Genomic DNA, 23,463 nt, shown 5'->3' with positions numbered 1-23,463 from the left:
ACTGTAGGTATTCGGTAGAGATAGCTGTAAGCGATTCTGTGCTTTCAATTTCCCCAAGATTATTATTTCGACAGAAAAGAACTTCCCTCGTTTTCAGAGTACTTACCGAAATGTCGAGGAGGGCTACCACGTGGTATTTTTATTGAGTGCCGTAAGCCAAACCTACGAGGAGCGCGCCACGTGATCCCTCGTACTACGCAAGGGAGGCGCTTCCGACAGATGGCGACTCCGTAAGTCTTCGCCCACAACAATCGTCACGGACAAAAATACTTCATACATCGAACGGATCAAGACTATAGCCGTCAAGCTGTGTATAGTTGCAATTTTTACACTAGATGGTTGCACTTGTCCATGTGCAATTATCTCGTGCCTTTCTCTTTACGGCCGCTGCTTCCGACGCTTTGCGCGGGAGAAATGGCCCCCTACCGAACTTATGGGAATAATAGTGCGCGCAAAGGGAAGTATTTTAACAACTTCTCGTCAGAAAATAGTCTTGTGGAGCTTTGCTCGAAAAAATAATGTGATGTGTTCGCCTCTGAGGACTCGGATGACGAGAAATTTATGGACGGACGAGAGGTTCTCGCCACTGCCCGTGAGTGATTCCCCATCAATATGTCAGATCCGCCTGCACCAGTGCCACGTTTTCCCTTGTCCCTGTGCATGTGTTTCGCAACGTTTAGAATATCTTATTTTCGGAATATTCTTTTTTTTTTCATGGTCTATCGAGCCCTGCTTGGCGCTCTGCCGCCAGATTTCAAAGGCATACAGAGAAGCTTCCGTCAAACTTTTATTCCGCGCAATTTGGGAAATATTTTAGCGTTGCTAAATTGAAAAAAAGTGGCCTTTTGTTCTGAACAAATAGCTCTACAAAGCGAGCTACAGAAAGTTCTGGTTAATTTTGTACAATATTGGTGATTTCTCTCGGCACAGAAAAGTATAGTGTGGTTAATATTATCGTAATTTATGTACCTTCACTTTTTCACTTCCATAGGCTGAGGTCGTATTGCGCGCTACCTCTGATGGGAGCAAATGCAAGAGCGCGAAACCTTTCAAGCACGGCATTTTTTCTATACTTAACAAGCAGGGAGTGCTTCGACGCTCGCCTGCTGCTTACACAGCGTTGTAGAAAACGCAGCTACGATCTATGCTCCTCGCAGCAGGATAAAGGATTTCAGAAACTTTCCTTATGAAACTTAAACTGCGCGCAGTTTGTTTGCTTTCAGCTCAGCCGCTTTATGCTACCTGCTCCATTTCGCTCAAATCTGGCCTTTCCTCTCTTGGAAACTCCAGCTGATCCCACTCTACGCAGGAAAATAAGGAGCATGGACAGGCCATTAGACGTCAAAACAACGAACCTCTCTTAGATCTCGGCGTTATCACTTTAGTACTGTTAGTGTCTGTATAGGCAAACAACGCCAGCTTTCCTTCTTTTGACAAACTTTCTCTGTCACACAATAAAGCTCTGCGCCACTCTCAGCTTTATCGAGCTGTTCGCCAGACGGTAATAAAAGGATGGAACGATATCGTGAAATTTTGCGCAAGTCTCAACAAAAGTTTGAGATAGGAATTAGATTTTTCATTTTTGAAAGAGCTGTGAAAGGTGTCCCTAGCAGGAATCACCTTCTCGCACAAACGCAAAGCTCCGGTGACAGCATTATAAGTGATATTGATGTCGTTAGTACTTTCAGCATAGGGAAAAAATAAGGCGGCCTTAGGGAAAAAGATAGGCTACCGTCTGTGACGTTAGGGCGGCAAAAAGTGTGTGACATTTACTAAGTTAGTCCTTCGAATGCTGCTTGGCATCGTTGGCGATAGCGTATAGGCGTTTCTTTTGACTCTTACTGTTCCTCTCTTAAAATCCACTGATCATAGCCAGCCGACCTTGTGATAACGTAAGCGTGGTGTCGTTTCAACCATTGACGAAGCATGGAGATGATTGACTGAATAATAAACACTTATTTGTTTTCACGTGTATACGATCAGACCGTTGACAAAAGAAATAGTGACTGTATAGGTTAAATGCGGGGTCTTGGGAAGTTTCAAAAGTGTATTTCATACCCTTTCTAAATAGGGTGCGCTTGACCGGATATGAGCAAAGACTCGAAGATTAGCCTTCTTTGACCTGCCGGGCCGCCGAGGTTTGATTTCTTCAATAGGTGAGCATGATCGGCAGGACACAACGGGGAATTGTCAAAATGAGCGTGGACGTCTAAGTACGAGCGCCTGCGCATTTTAAAGCGATTTGAGGAAGCGGATCCGAAAGAGTTGAGTTAACCGGAAGACGTCGATGGCAGTTTTCAACCGCTACTGCATGCGCTGTATTGGATGCTTAAAGGCTCTGATTTAAGAGCTGGAAACCCGGTGTGGAGCCCATACTAGCGTTTTTGATATGATGTAGGTAGTTTTCACTTTCGGTTAGTTTAGCAAATAAATTACTTCCCAATTAATTACCGCACTAATTAATTTCCTATAATTATAATTTCACCGTTTTTATCGTACCAATTTGGTCCACATGACGAGAATTAACTGTGCACGAGCGGCTTTAATATCCGTTGACGTGAAATGGTATTAGGCCTTGTCGGGTTAAATAGGTTTTCTTGGGTGGGTATTGCGCGCAAGTTCGCCGCCACTCATGGTATTATGAGTTAGAGTATTTCACGGCAGCGGACTGCGTCTGTGCGCGGAGAGGCCGCAGGTATAAAATTGTCGTCGTTTGGGAGGCCAGCTTGAAGACGAAGAGGCCTTTTTTAAGGGATGCGTTGACTATGTCTTCGTGGTCAGTTTTGGCCAACTAAAATTGCTCATCCATGGGAGTTATGGCACTGCCTCTCGAATAGCGTGCACAACTGTCCTACGAAATTTATTGTGGCTGCACTCGCGCACGGCATTGTTGAGTCAGTGTGCAAGTATGTCTTTGGCGCAGAAAGTCGATTGGGATTGTGCTTATACAAAATTGCCTCGTAGGCTACCTTTGCATAGTTGTATCGCTTAAACCTATGCACATTTACTACTCATGGAGATCGTATTTCAGCGTGCGTCTTCTCGGCCTGCCTTACCTATTTTAGGTGCCGAAAATACAGAATCCTATGTGCACTAAAGAATAGTTTGCAAAATAACTAAGTGACTCGTTCGAAATTGCTAATTAACTGGCAATGTCTCATTTATTTTACTGTTTAATATTCTTATTTTTCTGTAGCTAATTCATGTTTTAGACACCACATTAAGTTGTCTGTTATGTCAACTGACTATTCTTGTTACTCTTTGTTGTTAATCTGATTGTCCTCACGCTTGAGCTTTGATTGGATTAGTAATCCTATTATCGTATACATTTACTTCATTTCTTACATATAATCAAATTACCTTGTTCATCCTCTTGATTACCAGGCTATTTTTATGTCAACTGCAGGACAAAGGCTTCTCCCAGTGATCTCCTATTAAAGACATCTTGCGCTAGGGGATTCCAATTTGTGCCTACAAATTTCCTAATTTCATCACCCCCCTTAATTTTTTGTCGTCCTCGACTGCACCTCTCTTCCCTTGGCATCCATTGTGGAATTATAATGGTTCACCGGTTATCTGCTGTGCGCCTTACTTGGCCTGATCAGCTTTATTTTTTTCTCCTAATGTCAACTGTATTATCGGCTACACTCGTTTGCTCTTTGGTCCACACCGCTCTCTTCCTGTCTGCTAACGTTACGCAGGATATTTTTGTTCCATCGCTCCCTGCGCGGTCCTTAACTTGTACTCTAGCTTCTTAACTTCCTGGCTCATAAGTTAGCACCGGTGGAATGCAATGATCCTACACTTTACTTTTCAGCCACTGTGGTAAGGTCTCAGTCAGGATTCGGTAATGCGTGCCGTATGCACTCCAACGCATTCTGGTTCTTCTTTAAATATCTTTCACATAATCTGGGTCCCCTGTGAGTAATTAACCTAGATAAACATACTTCTGCACATACTCTGGAGGGTGACTGCCGATGATGAATTCTTGTTCCCTTGCAGGCTATTAAACATCGCCTTTGTTTTCTGCGTATTAATCTTCAACCATACTCTTACACTTCCTATGTTAAGGAGCGAAGTCACTTGTTGCAATTGATCTCCAGTGTTACCGAACAGGGAAATGTCTTCTGCAAATCAGAGGTGGATGAGATACCGCCATTGATCTTCACTCTCTAAACCTTCCCACTCTAATAGCTTGAATACTTCTAAGCATGTAGTTAATAGCACTGGAGATATTGAGCCTCCTTGCCTGACTCGTTCCTTGATACCTAATGATTATTACTTATATTGCTCACATGCCCACAGCTTCATTCTAGCTTGTTCTTTTTGTTTAGTTACTATACATTCGCATAATCACAGTAAACAGTCCTCCAAACATTTTTTTTCTAAACTCTTGGACCTCATGCCGTAACTTTTACCATTTAATTCCAACATGATTTCGAATTAAACTTTACTTGTTCTGAAAAAAAGAAAAGAAACATGGGAAGACACCTGCTTGTTTCCGCACAGTAGAACCTAATAGCCACATATATTTTATTAAATGCGCCAACGATGCAAACAAATTTAATTTTAGGTTTGGGACGGGTCAGTTTTACTTCCCCGTGGTGTTGGCGTAGCCTTGCGTTCTCGTCAAGCAGTACGGCATTTACGGCGATGGGTTTCTGTTCGCTCATAACGTGACATTTTCCAGGAAGTAGGTAGATTGGGTAGTACAGGTTTGTTTGAAGTTACAAGTTGTTTGAAGCATTGTAGCCCAGTTTCAAAAGTATACATCGGCAAGGTATAGCTCTCTTCAGACTTGGAATCTTCGCAAAGCACTGGGCTTCGGCTTTGTCTGCTATTGGACAGTCACGGAATCATTTGTGCAGGCTCGCTATTGATGCTGCTTTCGGGGGTTGTCGATGATGAGCCGCACAGGCTCATTGTTGCAAACCTCAAGTTGTTTCTGCTGCGCGTTCGCGAATGCGAAGTAGTTGTAGCCATACATTAGTTTGGATAAAAACAGTGATTACCAAGTATGCGTACTGTTCAAAATCTGTGAATGTGGCAGATAAGGGGTGAACTTTGTAGAGTTTTCCATTAATAATTTCTCTTTTCCACTGGCCGCCGGCTTCGCCGATAATATGTATAACACAGTAAACCTTAGTGGCCGCTACACTGAAGAATATTTCCGGCAAAAAAACTTCTTCCCATGCGTAATTTAAGTCCATTTGATTTTAAAGCACTTAACACATCCTGCGTCTATATGGTCGTCGCCTGTGTTCGCTCCAAAAATTTTATTAATGGATTTCGGGGTAAGCGATTGGCCGTTAAACGATACTTCAATGCATACTTGCGTGCGAGTTCTCTTTGTTCTGACTGACCCCTTGAAGAAGAATTGCATTTGAATACAAAGGGCCACTTTATTCCGGTCCCGTAAGTAGAAAGATGTAGCGCTGCCCGCTTTGTGAGCTGAGTGCTTTCGATCCGCGAACGTAGTTTTGGCGACCATCAACGAGTTTGTGACGCTGAGATGCAAAATGCTATAATGTATTATTCTTAACAATACTATGGTTCTTCAATAAGAAGCTCCAACATTCTCTCGCATACGTATGAAATCTTATTACCCCCATTTAAACGAAGGAGTGGTTCGCGATTTGACAAAAGGGACATCTTTACAGCCTTTCTCGGAAAACAAACTCAGAAACATCTTCATGAAGCGATGCATGGGGAAATGCGTCCGAAAAAGCGCTTCTCTGTTTTTCTGATTTCCTTTACATCTAAAATTGCGCACTTTCACTCCTGAAGAAAGTTCCTTTAATACTATTGTTTCAGAAACTAGTACAGCGAAATCTCTTTACTACGCTCTGATTTGCAGTCACTGGGGAAAATGTAGAGCGCACACCACTTTCAAATCACCATTCTCATTGCGTATGACATGGACGGGAGTGACTTAGATACTTAGACTTAGAGGCACATCACCGCCACCTAACCAGAAATTCTGGAACTTTAAATCACAAGAAACAAGGAAAATAAATTGACTCGCCGTCCGAGCTCAGCAAAAGTAGATGACCAGCAAAGCTGTCGCAAAAAAAAAAGAAATGATGCAGTTTTACGTGCCAAAATCACGATCGCATTACGAAGCGCGCCGTAGTGGGAGACTCCGGAAGTTTGGACCACCTGAGCTTCTTTAACGTCCACCTAAATCTAAGTACACGACCGTTTTTGCATTTCGCCCCCATCGGAGTGTGGCCGGCCGGGATTTGATCCCGCGACCTCCTGCTTAGCAGACCAACACCATAGCCACTAACCAACCACGGCGGGCGCTGTTCCAAAACCACCACTGCAGAGCGGGCTATGCAATACTTTTTATGTATGACTCGGATGCTTGTTTTGAGCTTGTTCTCTATTGAAACGTATTGTTGTTCTGTGTGTTGTATGGGTGATTTCAATGAATGTATGCACTGTTCGCTTAACTTTGCTGAGCGCTTGTAGCCTTTCTGCCTTAGGGGTATATGAGCCATTGCATATTTTAAAGCGCAAACTGCTAAGGGCTCATTGCAATAGCCGTTTCGGTTGGAAATAGTGACCGCAACCACCGCCGCCGCTGTCGGGCGTCCGTAGCGGCTAACGCGGGGAACGAGAAAAAAAAATAACCAGTTTGCTCTGGAATCGAATCCGCGCTCATTGCGTGGAAAGCAGCCACTGAGCCACGCCAGTGCTTCGTGTTTTTTTTTACGTGGTATTTATTACAATGAATGAAATGATCTAGGTAAAGGAACTATTTACATTGATATCAGCAACAGGCCATAGCTTGCTAGCATGCAGTGGAAAAATGGCCTATAAAAGCGTCTTAGCGCTCGAGGAGACATGCGATGTGACATGCGCGCCACGTAGCGTTGATGCGTGCGCATTTTGCATTGCAGGTACTGATTATTACACCAGGTAGAACATCATGAGGAAGATGCACAGGTACCGGTAGAAGTCAGTTCAAGAATGTTTTAGGAAAAGAAAAAAAACCTTAAGGTGCGTACAAGAATGCTAGAAAAAAATATATATTGTTTACCTTAATAAATGAAACTGCCCACGTGACTATGTCACCTCTGTGTTTCGAAGGGGATGTCAATAAATCATCATCATCATCACCATGATTACTATAGTATCGTGCCATATGTCTAATCTAGGTGGCTAGGTGACTACGTCACCCGGCGTCTCAAAATGGATGTCAATAGATCACCATCATCATTAGCATCGTATCATGCCACTTACCTTGCGATGTGAGATACGCGCCACGTAGCCTGTGTACGTGCGCCCTTTGCATTGCAGTTGTGTATAGTTACACCCGGTGGCTCGCCATGTAGCAGTGGTATAGATAGCGGTACAAGGTAAACAGAGGTTTCGTAGAAGAAAAGGAAGTTCATGGAGATGTGCCAACATTGATGTAGCGAAAGACATGTGTGGTATAAGTGATTAATTCAAGCAGGCTAAGTGACTGTTGGTCACCATCCCATTTCAAAGGGAATGCAATTAAACCATCATGATGATCATTAGAATCGTATCGTCCCATTTGACAAGCGGGGATGTGACATGTGCGCCGCGTAGCCTCGATACGTACAAACTTTGCATTGCAATTCCATTATATTCTACCAGGTGTACCGACATCTAGCAGCTGTATACAGCAGTTTCATGCTGCCTGTAGCTGAACCCGGTTAGCTCAAGCAGGCTAGGTGACTATTAGTCACCCCCCCCCCTTTCGAATGGGATGCCAATAAACAATACTTATTATCATCATCAACAGCAACCTACTGTGCTGGTCAAGGAATGTGACGTATGTGCCACATAGTCTGGATACTTGCGTTTACTCTTCGTACACGTTATGGAGCCTCCTCGCAAGGTTCCAAGCGCAGCTGAATAAGCGAATCGCAGAGATATACGCGCGGCTGCAACCTGGCAACATCGGGCTCAGCAGACCGCTGTGCCGAGAGCAAGACAAGCGGCAGCAGAAGCTGCAGGTCGGCGTAGACGCCGGGCGGCCAGTTCAGATCATTCTCGGGAAAATGACGCAACGAAATTTTACCGCGAAGATCCTCTAGTGCATGCTGCCGAAAATGAAGTTCCTATGGAGCGGCTCCTCCAGCTTACGCTGTGACTGTGCCGCGTGTGGCGGAGAGGTCTGTGGCTTTTCTTTTTTCATTCTCGGCCACAGCGGCTACGGACACCGGACGCCGGGGGCGGCGGCGACGGACACCATCCCCAACTGAAACGGCTATTAGAATGAGGCCATAACAGCTTACGCCATAAATGACTGGGGAATGTGGGCTTGTCCAGCAGGCCCGTGTTGTCTAAAACAATGCCTAAAATTGCTATGTGACGTGGCGAAAGCTGGAAGAACTGGCACATGACACAGATTCTAAGCGATCCAAAGAGTCCTTTTTTTTTTCCCGGGAAACAATGCATTCGAGATTGGCCCAATGGTTAGAACATCAGGCTGATATAATGGGAATTTGGGGTCTGATTTCGAAGTTGAATTACTCTTTTGTTGTAAATGGGCGTGGTGGGACAGTAACTTGTACCTGCATTGTAATGTGCCTGAGATGACGCAATACATTCTTCGCATTAGAAGCTCCAGAGCACGCCTGAGGGCAACAGTACAAGTGCTGTCATACGCCGCGAAGGTGCGCGAGTGCGAGTTCCTAGGTTATCAAGAAAAATGCGTTGCTCTGCGCAAGGCAGGTACACAGCTTGGCAGAACGGAAACGGGACACGGAGGAGAGAGAGAAAACATATCGTCCCCTGAACGCTCAACCCTACTGTGTGCAGAATGCTTCGACTTGGGCTTTCAACACGTGCTGGCTTATAACCTTACCACACGAAGCAATTGTTTCCTGTTTAAGTAAAGAAGTACAAACGGCAACCAGATAGCTGATTGGCGCCTGGGGAAGGCATTCTACCATTGGCGTTCATGCAGAAAGGATTCATCTGAGGCGCAGTACTGCGAAACAAGTATGAACACGGCATGGAGAGCGGGAAAGAGTAACCAGCATAATTTATAAACGGCGTTTTTTTTAAATTATGGGGTTTTACGTGCCAAAACCACTTTCTGATTATGAGGCACGCCGTAGTGGAGGACTCCGGAAATTTCGACCACCTGGGGTTCTTTAACGTGCACCTAAATCTAAGTACACGGGTGTTTTCGCATTTCGCCCCCATCGAAATGCCGCCGCCGTCGCCGGGATTCGATCCCGCGACCTCATGCTCAGCAGCCTAACACCATAGCCACTGAGCAACCACGGCGGGTGTAAACGGCGTTTCGTCCGCCCCTTGGGCGCTCGTGCCACGTTGTGATGTACTACTTTGAGCTGTTGAGATACTCTGCACACTACTCCAAAAATATTGTTTCCACTATGCGCAAAAGCCGTCGCAACATGATATAATCATCTTTTTTGCGCTGTATATCTATATTTGAATGGGAGCAGTCAATAACTTGTCATGGTCGGGCCTCATCATTGGTGATGAGGCCCGACCGTCGCTCAATTAGATCAATAGTATACTTGAGTGTACTGCTATAGGTGAACGGAATATATCCGTACGAAAGTTTCAAATAGAAACCTACTGCTTGTAAGACGGACTTCTTAGTTGAGCTGTGCAAAATTTTATTTAAACTTGAAACTCGGAAAGTTGGCTTCCAAAAGTTCCAAAGCCGGCTTCCAAAAGCCGTAGCCGAAGTGACTCTGGCGTTAATGACAGCGAGGAAAGGAATATAATTGGATTCGGGTCGTTACATTGAACTGCTAATTTTATTCTAAAGAATAGGGCACTGGACTTTGCGTAGTCTCGGACTGGATGGTAGTCTAATTTAATCTCGCATTGATGCTTTGGTGTCCGCGCCGCTGGAGGCTAGGGAATGAGTAGACGAGAGGGCTAATAAGCTAACGTCGTTTTGCGTACTTCGGAGTTTTTCAGCCTTGTGGAAGTCGGCTTTAACAGCTGAAAGTAGGGCTTCGCTGAAACCAGAGATTCGTATCTTATTCCAAACAGCAGCATCGCTGATTGGTCACGGTTCATTACTCTCAGGAAATAAAAAACATTCGATAGCGACACCACTGTTGATAGACTTTGGTACCAGGAACACGAAAATTGGTCCTTTGAATTGCAAATTACAGAGAAACTACGCGCACTCCTTTTTATGTTTCTAGAACTCGTAGCGCAATCAAGGCGGGAAAATATTGTTTGCTTGAACGGCAGGCGCGAAATACGCGAGGTTTTGCTCTTGTTCCTTCAACAGAATTGTGAACACAACGACGTACAGTTGTCTATAAGCATTCGTGCGCATGAGTTTGCCATCATAACAATGTTTTGAATAAAGCAACATTGTATTCGCTAATTCCTTGCTGCTTACGCCTCTAATACTGAACTTAACTTGCTGACGTTATTCCTTTCTCTAAATACATGTTGCATATACATTTTGTGTTTATATGAGAAACTTGCGCCCAAGTTAACTTAAGCTTTCATAACCAGTTACGCATGCTCACATGGTTGGCAAGTGTAACAACCTTTCTATACTATGCTCGCCAAGCGGTATTAAACTGCAGCTACAGAAACTGCACAAATGGCGTAAAACTGTTGCTCAAGAGAAACCTAATATAAACGCCTTGTACTGACCCCTGAAGTAAAAGCGCTGGCCTCCTTTCAGAAAAAAAAAATGAGAATGGGCGAGAATTCGACATGCTGTTTGTCGTTCTCATCACTGCATTGAAGATTAACTACTTGTTGCCGGGCTATCTGATTCACCCTTATCACGGTGCTATTTCTAGGTCATACACTACTTGATTTCGCGTTTCACTTCATCGTAATAAATTGAAAGTTCACGTAAGGTTCCTCTTAATGGTAACAAGTAAAACCCACGAGAGATTCTGACTTTTTGAAAAGAAAACCGACTTCACTTAGGTGAAGGTGTTTAAGAGTAGAACATAAATGTGAACATCTATATATCATGCAGCAATCAATAGCTTGCAAATTATTTGAGTTGCTTGGTGTGCGCATGAGATGCTGGATATTAGAGATCGCTTTCTTTGTTTTGCTTTTTCTAATTAAGGCGTTGCCTTGAGAGCTTCGAAGGCAAACCTCTGTCGTTTGTGCGCTGAACTACAAAGATAGACAGGAACAATGCTGAGGTGAGAAATAAGATGTATTTCTCTCTCGATGCCGCCCTAATACGAGTCCGAGAAACACGGCGACATCAATTTTTTTATAAGCGTGATGAAGAGGGGCATATCTATATAGAAGAGCTCTTTTGAAGGACATAACAGCGCGTCTTTCCTGTCTGAAAGTTGTTGCGTTGATAAAACATTACGGTACAGCGTTTCTTACTCTTCCCCAGAGCAGATGCTTTCGCGCACTAGAACTGCAAGTTTGATATAGATGATGGTCAGCAACTAAAGACTTCGGCACACATTGCTTCGTGTTCACTGCTTCGTTCTCGTTCATGTGCAAGGTCCGGCCGCAAAATTGAAATTTGCGAGCGATGCTCGGGTGTCATAAATTTTAAACGCCGAGTAAGCTTCAGATATCTAGAAAAGACAAACAGGTGAGAAAATGTCTATTTAAGCTGTGTACTGAAGTACTACGACGGCAATCATAGACTCGACATTGATCTGCAGGTGCCACTTTTCAACTTGCGAGCACCACCTCAAAGATGTCTTTCACAAGCCATCATGTCTGCCTACCCACTACTTCTAAAGCATGTCCTTTTTTTTTGTCTTCTTCATTATTTCTTTTGTGAAGTTGGTGTTGTCGCAGGACTCCCCACCATATTATAAATACCATAAATTCTTGTTAACAGTCATCCCACGCATTCGTTCTAATCGGGTTTCCTGCTCGTGAAAAATTATGGAAAATAAACCTCTACGGGCGGCTACGCCTCAAATATCTTCATAATTTAGTGAGACAAGTCTCTAAATCATTAATGTTGGTTCTCGATGCATAATGAGGAAAACAAACATGATGTCATTGTTGGAATGTGTGAGCGGTCATCTTGGTACTCCAATAGAGGTAATTTTAAAGTAATAACTACGCTGGGTGGAGTGCCAAATTATTAGATAAGAAACATGGAATGTTGCAGTTATGAAGGTTAACTTACTTTTGCATAATAAATGCAGTTCATGTAATCTAACTCAAGTAATCTAATAACAGTTACACGAGAAGTTAATCTTAAATACAAGAATACCAGGCTCAAACATGGAAATGAAAAAAAACCACGGCAACATTGCTAGCGCTTATATATTTATACAGTGACAAAACAATATTAATCAAATCATGCCTGTCCAACGATGACTAATGTAATCAACAAAACGATTGTAACATTTTTATGCGAAAATGCTGTAAACATAAGATCAGGTGAAAGTCCCCAATGCGAAGTGCACCATGTTGCAGCGACGTATTTATAGAAAGAGAATCCTACTTTAGTACTTGCTATAAAATTCACAGAATCAACATGATGGTAGCTCAAAGAGAAAATACCCTAAAACTCGACAAATTGGGAACAGTGATTACCTCACTAACGGCGGCTTGGGGAATGAAATACGCGTGTAACTATGGCTACGGCACCCCACTCTCCAGCACCAATTCGATATGTATATCAAATTTGATTGAAATCTAAAGAGCACGCGAAGGTCCCGAAAACAAATCAAATCATACTTGACGTAGGCCCTAACGATATTTTCATTCCTTTCCACAAATTGACGATGAAAGAGGGCATTAGAAAAAAATTAGACAAAGAAGTTTGATTAACAATAACAATGTAAAAAAGTGTCACTTGATGCGCCAGACAGTAGAAAAAAAAGACAATCTCAGGACACCTAACCAATTCTTCCAAGTTGTGAATGCCAAAGCATTCATTTTCAACTGAACGCCGTTCAGCGGTCGTTCGAGTTATGAACTGCTAGGGGGCCAGCGAGCACGCTGAGACGCTTGGCAACGGCTCCTAGATAGCAAAAGGTCGGCGCACTTAGATCCATGACGTCATGCTACATTGCGCAACTGCCATAGAATCTAATGGGATGCTCTCGAGAATGCTGCGCTGGCTTTGGCATCACCGCTTAGGTCACGGCTGACTTGGCAATGGAAATTTTGGTCCAAGTAACCAGACGTCCTAAAGCAGAGCGGCCTCCTATAGGAAGGCGCACTTGTATCCGTGAAGTCATGCTACCTCAGCCGACTACCATAGAATCTAATGGGGACGCTTCCGAGTAAGCCACTGTGATTTTGACGTCACCGCTTTCGTCGCGCCTGGTTTGGTAATGAAAATTTCGCTCCAAGCAGCATGACTTCATATAGCAGAGTGGACTGCTATGGCTTGGCGCATTTTGACTTTGCCTGACCGAGCGCAAGCGGAACGCAGTCTAGAGCTTGCGCGGCCATTATTATTATTATTATTATTATTATTATTATTATTATTATTATTATTATTATTATTATTATTATTATTATTATTATTATTAGATGGGAACATACAAACAAAGGAAACAGGCAGGCAGCAAGCTGACAACTGCCACCGGGAAGGGCACGACGCCTGCCTACTCTGTCGGGAGGAGGGAATGAAAAAAGGAGAAGAGGAGAAGAAAATGGGAAACAAACAAATGACAGAGACACGGTCAAAAGAAAGTAGGAACACGGAGAAAATGTCTATAAACGGGAAGCAAAAAATCAGTTTTCTGAATGAAAGTTAGCAAGGCTCTATAGGCCTGGTCGCGTTGATCGCGTTCCTCGCGGGGGCAAGAAACGCATGGATAGCACAGGATTCCGAGAGCGAGGGTAACGTGCGTCCCGCGATGCTCTCTCCCCTTACGCAACACCTGGCGCGCTATAACCCAGCAGGTTTTCTAGTTCCTTTCGCAGCAGGAGTTCCATTCGACCTCTCTGCTCTATCAAGGCACGCTCGTGACGTGGCGTCGCACCCAATGGGAATTTGGGGGCCATTTTTCGCTTGTCCAGACGACAAACGCCGGTTTTTTCACTAAATGGGCTGTATGATGCTTCCGCATGATTAGTGAAACAACTTCAAGGGTAGTATGACGTCAGCTTGGTAGATTTAGGCAGTTCTATTGAAAAGACTGCTTGAAGTGGCGAATACCGAGATAGTGTTACACGAAAAATTACAACCTCCATCATCCACGATTTCAATTGACGAAGTCATTGATCACTTTTTCACAGTCAGCAGGAATTTCTGGGTATGTAGAAAGGTCACGTAAGTGAGGTGGGTTTTATTCATGATTATAAGCGGCAAATTGTGCATTTAGCTGCTGGCAAAGCTGCTAGGTATAGCATCCAGTACTTCCAGACATGTCTTAGATGCCAGAAAATAGCACATGTAGAGCGCTTCCCCAGCAGGTCTGAGGAATGTCGGTTCCGTCATCGCTTTAGCGCTTCCATGTTTCCCACAATAGCAGCAGTTCGGATTCAATTAAACTTGAAATTATCGGGTCATGCCTTCTAATGAGTAACCCATACCGCTGGGAAATGTCTGTTAGTACTCTTGCTCTGCGTTATGTTGTGATCCGTTGTGATGGTACACAGCTGCGTTGTGATGGTATATAGCTGAGACGGCATAAACACGAAGAGTCCGTAGGTTCCAGAAGTCTGTTCTTTAAACCTTCTTTTGAGGTCTGCCAGCACCTTATGCAGTAGTGGGATGTATACCGACATCCCGTAGAAGCTGTTTGGATCTCCTGAGAGGTGTGGGTCTTTCTCTTCGTATTGCGAGGAAGCCACATCTCTGTTTCAACCTCATCCACCAGCATGGCGGCTTGCTCATAGAGAGGCGCGAGCACCTCTGAGCAGTTAGAACAGCTACGGTGTCTGTATACGTCTTCCTTGCTTTGTGCATATCAGCGCATTCCTTCTCGTAGAGGAGACTCAATGGGAACATGTGCACCAGTAGGTTTGAGAGGCAAATTATCATCATTTTACAGCGAAGCTGTACCTGACTAGAATCCTGGGATTTCTTCGTCTCTGTAGCCAAAAACTTTACCAATCTGGAGCCACTTGGGTGCTTGCAGACTGGTTAAGCGTGAGCCACTGGATTGCTTGCAGCACCACAACATGGCCCTCGCCTTCGCACATCCGCGGCAAGTGGCGGCAGTGCGGAGAAAAGAAAAGAAAAACGAACCGGAGAGCTCACCTTGCCGTGAAGACGCAACTGTAGCACACGAAGCATGGAGTGATGTCTTACACTTTCACATCTAAAAGATTAATCCGCCTCGCAGCCGTTCTTTCTTTGTATGTTATCATAGCGCTATGCAAATACCACGCATAGTTACGACTCACGAAGAGCGGTGTGAACACGATGAGTGGCGACGGGAACAGCCACGTCATTTTGCAAAACGGCGTTGTGCTCAGGCTTGGCAGCACCCAGTTCAAGGCTACCTTACAATGGTCTATCGGATGAGGTGGTACCACAGCTTCGCTGGCCAACCATGTCCACAGCGTGGATTCGGGCGCATTCTTTAACCTCGCTATCGCCAGCAGCGACACGGATTATCCTCAATTTTGCCGCGCTTTGTAGTTCTCTCCCGTTGGCGACGGCGTCAAGAGCCTTAGCCACGGAGCCAAGTGAGTCTCCAAACTGGATGATGCTGTCGTGTCTTTCCACTCATCTCGTCTCGCGAAAGCTTTTAGACTTGTGGCCAAGTGTCTTTTTCTGTAGGATGTTTCGTATTGGTGATGAAGTGAAGAGGCAAATAGTTTCCTGCATAATCCCTACTATGTTCGTGACTGCTTCAACGCGCGATAAGTTGCACAAAGAAAAGTTGAGTGCGTGGTTGAAGCACGGAGAGTGAACTGCGTTTTGGGGCACACCGCGCCAAATTTTCTACACGGCACCAGGTAACTCTGACACCATTACGCGGCAGCCATCTGCTGTTATGCCAACGCAACTGCTGAGGTCGAGTTCTAGGCCCTACAACATTTTGAGAACCCGTTCACCGAGTACTTTCGCTGTCCGGATGGGCTCAGTGACGTTGGCGTTGGCGCGGGTCCCTGTGTTTGTCAGCGAATTAGACGAAATCTTTTCGTACCATATTCTTGTGTGTGGACCGCAGGACAAGACTTAGCTGCAACGTGTGATATACATTGGTTGTTTCATCTAACGTGATGCTGTAGACACCTGACTCATGCACCCATTGAATAAGTGTAGCAAAAGCTTTGTATCCACAGCACTTGATCAGTTCGTTCTGGGTCGTCTTATTGAAGTTCGTGACACGGTATTATGTGCTGACAAGGGACTGCTGAAATTCAGTGTCCCCGGTTCATACTCGAAAGCGCAGAATCTCGTAGAATGCACCCTCATTTGAAGTCAGTGAGGCCTCATTTGACCGCTCAAGAAATACTCTGTTGTCTCGGTGTCCACGATATACGGGGTGATAATACTTAAGCTTTACAGAAGTTTAACAAGTAACCTGTTACAGATAACATAATTCTAGTGCTCGAGCTCAATTATTCAGAGAGGTTAACATTCCTTGTTAGAGAAATGGAAACACATATATTACCTAATTACCCTAATTACCCAAATTACCCAAAGTTACTAATTACCCAAAGTTCACTAACAATTCCGTAATTTATTAGTTTGCGGCTCTTTTTGCAATTTATGAATTGTAGCTGCTAAGCTTGCAAGGCATATCATAAACGCTGTTTTATGCATTGCAGCACACAAGTAACTGGGACACCCATGTTTTATATCCCACACTTTGGAAAAAATATTTCAAAATAGGTTTTGTGCTTGGAAATTCATTTCCAGTGTCTACGTCTTACAAATTCATTTGCTACAATTCGTCAATTGCCCAATGTACCCTAAAGCACTAATTTAAGACGATAATTAGTAAATTTTTTCTTATCGAATATGTTATTTTGTTATTTCTCGTGCTAGTAACTTAATGTGCGCATCTTAATATATTCAAGGTCAAGAACAAGAATTATGCTATCTGCCACAAGTGATTTTTAAAAAATTGTAAAACGTAGAAATGATCACCTAGTTGTACTGAATATTGAATAGTCAAACGCAGAGCCACGTATTTACACCAGAAATATTGCGTATGTACTGAGTAGTGCAAAAACGACAGCTATTTATTTATTTATTTATTTATTTATTTAATTTACCCTACAGGCTCACAGGAGCAACGAGTGGGGGGGGGGGGGGTACGGAAGAATGGCAATAGTTAAAGCAAGAAACGAACCACATAGTAAGAGAAACAAATAAATTTGTACATTGGAAGAAAAAAAGAAATACTGGTAAACATTGAAAAAGATAAGAAGTCAAGAGAATAGAATACAATAAAAAGTCGGAAAACAATTGAAGGGCGAATCAAGTAAAAGGGAGCTCTTTTGAACAGATGATAAATATTTTTGTTTAAAAAATGAGGTGATCGTCTCTCAACATGTTTAGAGGTGGTCCCAATTAAGCCTTCCATGAACGAATTGCGGCTCCATGACCAGTTTTCCACAAATGCTAAATGAATCTTTGGAAAGCATGACACAATTCTTGAGAAAAGAACTCAAGAAGCTGATGGAGGATTTGTTTGCCATAGACACACGTAAAAGGGACCATTGCAAGAAAAACATCAGTGGCAGTAGCGTAAAAGACAAAACGGCAACCTTGACTACACTGCCAAAAAACTTAAATGGCAGGCAACAAGCGAAACTCACATGCTGTCGTTTAGGCTTTCACATGAAAACCGCCAATAAAAATTGCACCACATATTTTCTTTCTGCATTGCTGCGAAATTTTTGTCGTCTGACTTCTCCTAATACTCGACGCTTTGTTTAGCAGACGGAAAACAGTAGCCATTATTTAACAGTCGGTTGTTGCAAAATATTTGGTTAGTATCGAATATTTGAAACTACCACCGACTAGTGGTACTTTTTGACTAGCTTTTTCGAATACAATTATGAATAGTCAGGGCGCAATATCGAATTTCTATTCGAAAGTTTGAATAATGTCGCACCCATAATTAAGTATTTCAATTAAAGGAAGAAAAATAAATGTGTGATTACACATTTCTTAATAATTTTTGAACCTGCAGTCTATAATCAATGACAGAGTTAATAGTTGTTTGATGTAATATATACAACTTTCGTTGTTTGTGTATTTGCTCCTGTTTTAGTTTTCATTATGATAGAATTTTTGTACTGACTTTTGACGTCCCATGCTAATGTGTTGTATGAATAGCGCTTTTGTTATGTTGATGCCTTTTTTGTTGTTTTGAATAACGCTTGTGTGGCGCTTATGTTAATCATCCCTACCAAATGCTTTGGAAAAGGCCTGTAAGGTACTTTTAAAAGAAGAAATAAAAGGGTAGGCAAAAGTTGCATATTAGTTCTGCGGAAGTCTGAAAGGTGGAGGAAGAATCGCGAAAGGGAAGAGCAGCCATCAGCTCGACAGCAGCCGAAGCTTCGGCAACTCTAGGGTAGATGACAAATTTTCTCTTTCATATCATGCAAATGTATACTTGTAAAATGAGAAAGATAAAACTGCCGAGAGTCTTTCTGAATCTTAGTTAATCTTACCGAGAAAAAAGTGAGGCTGGTTGTTGACCACTGCGTTCACGTGCCGGAAAACGCACGCCCCGTTGTTCGTGAACATAGTTTTCTGAGTATGCAAGACCCGTTACATAAGAATATTATAATCTGCCGCAAGAACAGAGAACAATAATGCCTGTATTAAACACTTTGAATTTAATCCCATGCAACGTATATAGACTACCTACTGCAAGAAAGCAAGCATCAGAGAGCACAGTTCCAATTAGCTTTCATTACACTCTTCTGCAAGTATGAGCCCGCTTCTCTATGTATATGGGCACCACTAAACGGGGCAACAATCAAGCGAATGATTAACGAATTTCGTTTTTCATGGAGGCACCGAAAGTTAACCAACTTGTAAGAAAGCCTATGTTGAAAGAATACGCGTTAGTCTCACCGAAAATAAATGAAGGAACGGTGAAACGTACACCCCCCCCCCCCCCCCTTCCGCTTTTCCATGCGACAATTCATTCATCACTTCCAATTACGAGGCTGTCAGCAGGCTGTGTGCACAAGAAGAATTTCATCTGAAGGGAGCTCTCCACACTCGCGTCTTCAATTAGTGTTCACACACGGTCGGCCAACCGAAGAAAGCGATTGTCTAAAGGGGGAATCACGAGCCAGTGACTATGCTTCTTTCAAGTCGTGCTGCAGCAGACGGATAAAAATAACTCTGCTCCTTCTGTGCTAGGGACATACGGAGCCGGTCAGCCAGTGTGGCGGCGTCCTGCGAGGTAATTAACGGGGCAATAAGCGCACTCGGCCCAGCGGCGAACTATAGTCAAGGAGTAGGAGAGGCGAGCTGTGTCAGCGTAGACTAATCACAGAAGCCTACGCGCAATGTCTTCCGTGAGCGGTAAGAGAGCTAGGAAACGCAACTTCAGAGGCTATGTTCGTTTTGATTGCGTTGATATATTTGATGAGATTGACAATGCTTGCAATTTTCATCGCTGGCTTTTGTGCCGTATTATATTGTGAGCTGCTCAAAAAGAAATAGAAGAAAGGTTGGAAGTGGGAAAACAAGAGAAGAGAATACACAGGCACACAAGGTCAAGCATTTAGCATCGACACAATTCAATCGATGACAAATGTAGCGCACACGTTAAGAGATTTGTCGTAATGCGGACGCAAATATGTAGCCGATGGACAAGAAGTAGCTAAAGAAAACGACAAAATTATGAAAGAAACTACAATCCTAAACCGCGGGAAGCATTGATGAAATTTGCATGTTTCCTATACTTTGAGTAACTCTGCATGCAAATTACACTATCATATACTTAAAAAAGACAACCAGAATAAATTATCAATTCAACAAGCTAAATAATACTAGAATGTAGGATAAGTGAAAAAGGAGCAGCGTTATTGTTTTCATTCACGGAGATCCTTTTTAGCTTAAACATTGCTTAAGATTACAATTTCTGAATAGTCGACGACGTACTTTGACTTCACACCGCCCGCATTTTTATAATTCCCGACTGCACAGATAAAGATACATATATAGCCAAAGTGCTCAGACTTTGGCATTAGCGTTGTGTTTAGGAGTGGTGGTGAGCGTCATTGCCGCAATTTCCGTGGCAGGATGGATAGCTGCCCTGTCGCAGGCAGCAGAAAACATTCTACTGCAATCTACGTGGTCTAACGATGTTAGTAGCAATTATCAGCTGGAGTTCAACGTTCTGATCAAAGGAAACGAGAAATAAGTACGCTGCCATCACAGCTCTCACTATATTGAGGAACAAAGAGAAAAAGAAAATGTCGTACTGCCGCCATTTGCTGCAACGCGTTACGGCATGAAATGCAGCAGTGTGTAAAAAAAAAAAAAGAACTTTCGAAACGCGATCGCCGTTATAACAGGTGCCTATGAATGTAAGAATTGCATGGAATGATCCAGAAACTGAAAAACTTTGTTGAATTCGAATATTGAGACGTTGCAGTTTCGCAAAAAGTGGGAAGCACTTACAGCGATAGCTACCGAATTTTATGCGCTAAACGATTCATTACATTGCGCCAACGTGATTTGCAGAAAAACACTACATGCAGCCAACGAAATCTTTACTAAAACGTGGTCATTTCTGTGCGAAACACACCTACCGGAAATTCAAACCTCTGTAACATCTTTTTTTTAATGGATACGGTGGTCTTTTCGTGATTCAAAATAATGAAGTTCCGTAAATGTTTCGCGCGAAAAATAAAATTATCTGCTTGAGCCCCATTTGAATCACACATTTTAACACAAAACTTAATGTACAATAAAAATCGAAAAGAAAATCTCCCCTAGTTTACAGAAAGCAGACATTTCTTCCGATTAGCTTAGAAAGAGCGTGCTTTACTTTGCACTCTCCGTTATGGGCTTCAACTCTATTTTTGATGCAATACATAATGTCAGTGCATAGCATTTGCTGCCACGCCAAGCCGTGTATGGAACTGAGGATAAAGAGGTAGTAAACGGGTTCGCTTGGAGTCGGGAACAAGCTTCAAAAATGTTTCTTGCCTAAAACAGACTACTTTAATTCAAATTCCAGAAATAAAAGATGCTGGGAGTCATTGAATTATGTAACATTAATAAACTTAGGTGAATCACCCTAATGTGGAATTTCAAGCTGGAAGCGTTACAAACCTGCAAGTATTGCAAAGTCGAGATCATTTTTCACCAGCATTGGCGCTTGTTGCAAGTCACAACACTTTAACCAATTACTCAGGTGCAAGAACACCAAGAGTAATTAACTGAAGAACTGCAGTTTTGTTATGAGCTAGAATATTCATAACGTATCTGTAAAATGTCCTAAATCAACCCGCAATAAATTTTCATCAGAAATGAACCTGGAGTCTACAAACGAAAGTTCACAGTAATGCACAATGTGTGTAAGTCTGTTTCACGAAATTTCCTTCTTCTGTGAATCAGACTTCAATTTTGCAATTTCTTCTTGCTCACCATGCCTTCTATTAAAGGCAGTTGCTAATCCGACGAGTAAACTTTCCAACGGTAAAACAATAATATTGCAATTTCGCGGGTTTACTAAGCTTCTTGTCTTTAATAAAAATAATAAATTTCAATATTCTGGAGCCAACATAAAAAGTTAGCGTCACGATATTGAGCAGTTCAGTCTTCCAGCTCATAAAGAACTACCGTTTCAAAAAACTTAGAGATTGATTCATTATTGCTTAGTACATACTTTTCAGGATGTTACAGAGTAGGTTAGCGGCCGCCATTTATTTCTGTATATCTCATCTTTGCGAAAATTGTGTTACTTGGAGACCAAAGTTTGCTTTTCGTGCTGTCACCCTAAGTGATATGTGTGGCGTTTCTATTTTGTTAGGCAAAAATGCTGAAACCTAAATAGTACCACATTCTGTTTCGGAAAAATTTGCCTTTGGAAATTACTTTATTCGAGCATCTTTTGGCGTAGCAGTTAAGAAACGACAGTTTTCCTAAAGCTGTTACTTCGCCTAAAATGATAAGTGTCGACCTGAGCACGAACCACGCAGCGCGTGAGCTGCCCGCTGCTGGATAACGTAAGCAGAACCCCGGCTCAAGGGGCTTGGCTTTGCGCTCGCTGCAACATCCCAGTTTTGGTTTCGCGCACTTTGGTAGCCGAAATTCGTCATGCCACAGTTCCGCGGATAATCGCATTTCTTAAATATACAAAAGTTGATGTGGCGTGCACAAAAAGCTCGCTTCAATTTCCCAGATAAATTAGCACGCTAAAACTAAAAGTTTCAGTGTTAATAATCGGCGACTAATTACCACGTATCAACCGTCACCTCATGCTCGCCACTGCTGGCGGCACGCTTCCGAAGGCACCGTTCTTTTATTTCAAGGCGACTATTTTCAAATATAACTTAAAATCTTCATAGGAGCGCCCAGTAGACGGTAGCAGCCTTTGCGTATTGAAGTACGAGACATATTGGTCAGCGGTTTATCGACTCCCTTGATAAAAACCCGTGGTCGACGACAACGCCATGTCGCGTAGTCGGCATTCGGCTCATTGCGCTTAGAGTGAAGCCGAGAACTTTCTCCAGTCATGACGCAACCACTGGTCGCCCCGCTTCGATCGCTTGCCGCCAGGGCCAGGCCTACAGCCAGGCCTACAGGCCTACAGGCCTGTAGCCAGGCCTACGTACAGCAGTACCATCGCGTGCGTGCCCATAGAACGCTAAATAACGCGCGAATCTACTCGTGACAAAAAAGCGTGACGCCCATGGGATGGCGACGCTGAATTACGACGATGATACTTGATGATCATTAAATCATTACAATGGTACAACGAAACACGTTCACTTAGATTACAATAAAGCTTTCTTCATGGCGGAAGTGAACTGCCCTAAATTTCTAACATCAGATATTGCAACAAGTGACCCCCTAGATGAAAAAAAAAGCTTAATAAGGCGCGTCAATAAATGGAGAGAAGATACAGTGGTGCAACTTTGCAAGAACGAGAGAGAAATGGAGTTGCAATTACAGTTTTGGTGCTGCAAGCCGTCAAGTAAACTCGCAAGGTTAGTATATAGTATTCGTGAAAGCTCTATAGCTACTCACTTTCCTTTCCCAAGCAAAAGGAGGATCGCTTCTTGGAACCGTTCTTCGAACGTGAAGATTTCACGTGCTGGCTTGCTCAGCTGAAAGTGGAGAAAAAGCATAAAAAAGAGGAAACATTCAAAACACAACAAAGGAATGTGTCGCAGAACTTTTAATGCGGACGGTGCATATTAGAAGAAAAACATTTTCTTCGAGTTGTTACTAACGCCACAACAGCGTCTAAGAAATATAACTCCTTTTCAATTTTTCTAACAGTCATTACGTTTCAGAATCTCTGTGCAAAGGGGCCACTAGTTGGCACGGTACAGCTGGCTTTGGTAACTTCCCGCAACGAGCGCGACTACGGCTTATGCATATTTTAATTTGTTGATCGATGT

At 43.1% G+C, this 23,463-nt stretch overlaps 1 protein-coding gene across 1 annotated transcript in view; it reads right to left on the bottom strand.

Moving 5' to 3' along the window:
- The window catches only part of LOC142577872 (gonadotropin-releasing hormone II receptor-like), a 127,709-nt gene extending 104,542 nt beyond the window's left edge, over positions 1-23,167 (bottom strand). The window contains exon 1 of the mRNA XM_075687304.1: positions 23,087-23,167. The gene's annotated coding sequence lies outside the window, so the exon portion shown is untranslated. The remainder of the gene's footprint in view (positions 1-23,086) is intronic.
- Positions 23,168-23,463: the final 296 nt, after the last annotated feature.

This window comes from Dermacentor variabilis, chromosome 4 (genome assembly GCF_050947875.1).
Source record: "Dermacentor variabilis isolate Ectoservices chromosome 4, ASM5094787v1, whole genome shotgun sequence".
Taxonomy (NCBI): Eukaryota; Metazoa; Arthropoda; class Arachnida; order Ixodida; family Ixodidae; genus Dermacentor; species Dermacentor variabilis.
Note: the sequence above shows the minus strand (reverse complement) of the source record. Positions and strands in the feature narration are given on the sequence as shown.